Below are 3464 nucleotides of genomic sequence, written 5' to 3'. Positions count from 1 at the left end.
TCTAGTAAACTGTAACCTCATTTTTTTTCTCTTTTTATTGTGTGATTCCATTTATTTAAAGCAGAAAAACTAGTCTATGGTGATAGAGGTCAGAATAGGGGATACTTTGTAGGGAGGATTTGACTGGGATGTAACCTTATTTAATATGTAAACAAACTACAACCTGACCAGAGTATATTCTTGTCAGGAAAAAGGAGTCTCCTCCAACCTTAGGAGCCAGCTTTCAGCCAGGGGCAGACCGCAGACTGACTGGATGTGTCCAAATTAGACAAAGGCTGAGCTGTCACCAATCGGCCTATATCCAGTGCCACTTCCTTTTTTCTGTTTATAAACACTGCTTGTCCACTGTTGCTGAGTGGAGGTGTCTGAGACCTCTCAAATATAGATCTCTCATTTAATGGGGTGAGTTTGGGCTTTAATCACCATCATCCCCAGAACAAAGACTGACCAATTAGAGTTAAATGCTGTTGAACTATCTTTATTGCGTGGACTTTGAGTTATTTGACTAGTTGTTTGTAGAAACTCCTGATAAGGAGTGTACTCCTGTTTCTTGGCATTGTCCACTCATAGTCATCATAATAGTCTCCCTGGCCAGGCGCAGTGACACACGCCTATAATCCCAGCACTTTGGGAGGACTAGGCAGGCAGATCGCTTGAGCTCGGGAGTTTGAGACCAGCCTGGCCAACATAGTGAAACCCTGTCTCTCCTAAAAATACAAAAAATAACTGCTGTGGTTGTGCATGCCAGTAATCCCAGCGACTCAGGAGGTTGAGGCAGGAGAATCGCTTGAACCCAAGAGGTGGAGGTTGCAGTGAGCCAAGATTGCGCCACTGCCCTGCAGCCAGGGTGACAGAGCAAGACTTCATCTTAAATAATAATAATAGGCCAGGAGCGGTGGCTCAAGCCTGTAATCCCAGCACTTTGGAAGACCGAGGCAGATGGACCACTTGAGGTCAGGAGTTCAAGACCAGTCTAGCCAACATGGTGAAACCCCATCTCTACTAAAATACAAAAATTAGCCAGTGTGGCTGTGCATGCCTGTAATCCCAGCTACTCAAGAAGTTGAGGCAGGAGAATTGCTGGAACCGAGGAGGTGAAGTTGCATTGAGCCAAGATTGCACCACTGCGCTCCAGCCTGGGTAACAGAGTGAGACTCCCTCTCAAAAATAATAATAAAAAACAATAATCATAGTCTCTCTGATGTGTTGCTTCCCCTGGGAAGTCTTACATACTCCTATGCAGCCATCCTTTATACATCAACTGGCCTATTAGGGTTCGAATAACAAAAACATGAAGAAAGCATAAAGAATCATCCAACTAAGGTGAAATCATGAATTGTGAAGTTAATACTGAAACAAAACAAGTCTATTATGATGGTGACAGAAAATGGAGTCAGGGCCCAAGGTTTTGGTCAATCTCTCAAAATTGAGAGGCTGACCAAAAGGCAGAAATGTTTAAATTCAATTAAATTTGTCCCAAAGTTCCCAGGAGTTTGGGAGGCCGAGGTGGACGGATCACGAGGTCGAGATCGAGGCCATCTTGGCCAACATGGTGAAACCCCGTCTCTACTAAAATACAAAAAAGTAGCCAGGCATCGTGGCACACGCCCAGCTACTCGTGAGGCTGAGGCATAGAAATCGCTTGAACCCAGGAGGCAGAGGTTGCAGTGAGCTGAGATTGCACACTGCACTCCAGCCTAGTGACAGAGCAAGACTCCGTCTCAAAAAAATAATAATAATAATTTGGCCCAAAGCTGCTGCCATACCTGTTGAACTGCAATCTAACTTAGTATTTAAGTAAACTGCCTCCCAACCGAGACTATATTCTTGTAACAAATAGCTGAATCTCAGCAAGTCACAGCAGCTGTGCTTTAATCAGTCACAGGCTACCAACTGATTAGACCAAGTCTGTGTAAGGTAAATGCTGAGCTGCACCCCATCAGACTGTTTATTTGTGCTACTTCCAATAAATTTGGCCTACCAGTGTTGCTGAGTGGAATCAGGGTGCTGCCCGATTCATAAATTTTCTTTGCTCAAATAAAGTCTGCTTAATTTGACTAATGTTTTTCTATTAACAGTTCAGATGACTTGGCCTCTACCCAAACTCTTTCTTTCCCCTAGACTCCCCTCTCTTGGAATGCATCCTGAAGCAGCTGAAAAGGGGTGCCCTAGGCCCAGCTGGGAGCAAAATCTGGTGATATTGCTTCTGAATATCCCACATGTGCCCCCCCACACACACACACACACTCACATGCATACACAGCCTGGACTCTGTTCCCTTTATGCCCCTGGCACCACGCTCCATCAAAGCCATTGACCTTTATATCCCCCGTGTCTTCAGTGAGAAAGAGGTATATCAGGCCAGACGTGGTGGCTCATGCCTATAATTATCAATTACCCAGTCTCTGGTATTCTGTTACAGCAGCACAAAAGGGACTAAAATAGGCTCCTTAACAAAAAGATTCACAGACAAGAAGTTTGTTTGTTTGTTTTGAGACAGTGTCTTGCTTTGTGGCCCAAGCTGGAGTGCAGTGGTTCCATCTTGGTTCACTGCAACCCCCACCTCCCCGACTCAAGCGATTCGCTCATCTTTTTTTTTTTTTTTTTTGAGACGGAGTCTTGCTCTGTCGCCCAGGCTGGAGTGCAGTGGCCAGATCTCAGCTCACTGCAAGCTCTGCTCCTGGGTTTACACCATTCTCCTGCCTCAGCCTCCCGAGTAGCTGGGACTACAGGTGCCTGCCACCTCGCCCGGCTAGTTTTTTGTATTTTTTTAGTAGCGACAGGGTTTCACCGTGTTAGCCAGGCGATTCGCTCATCTTAACCTCCCAAGTAGCTGGGACTACAGGCACATCACTATGCCAGGCTAATTTTTGTATTTTGGGGGACTACATGTGTTTCAGTATGTAGCCCAGGCTGATCTGCAACTCCTGTGCTCAAGCAATCCACCTGCCTCAGCCTTCCAAAGTGCTGGGATTACAGGCATGAGCCACTGTGCCTGCCCAAGAACACTTCATTAACACAGGCAGCATACATCATGCAGGACAAACCTAAATGAAAAGTAACAACACAGTGGCTCAGAACACTGCCTTACACAGCATCTTCCAAAAGACACAATAAATTTGTAGAGAAATAACAGGACAAAAGAAAGTTTTAGGCCTCCAAAGGTGGGAAACTGTGCAAAGGTAAATATCTGAGAGGAAGCTGATGCAGCAGGATTTGTCTGCAGCAGCCTCTGGTACCGCCTCTGGCTGGGCAGAGTTAAGGGTTGTCTCTAGTGAAGGGGAGTTTATGTCATGCCTTTAGGCAGAAAGGGGAGGGAAACCTGACCTTTGCCTGTATTTTCTGCTTCTTAATTGCCTTCAGCTGAAAATCATTTTTATGTGATAGAGGCATAATCTGGGCCGATGCCTCTGCTTTCCTCCAGCTGAAGAGAACCTGCATGGGCTCCTTTGCTTTGGACCTCT

This window comes from Chlorocebus sabaeus, chromosome 5, assembly GCF_047675955.1.
Source record: "Chlorocebus sabaeus isolate Y175 chromosome 5, mChlSab1.0.hap1, whole genome shotgun sequence".
Taxonomy (NCBI): Eukaryota; Metazoa; Chordata; class Mammalia; order Primates; family Cercopithecidae; genus Chlorocebus; species Chlorocebus sabaeus.
This window is presented reverse-complemented; position numbering follows the sequence as displayed.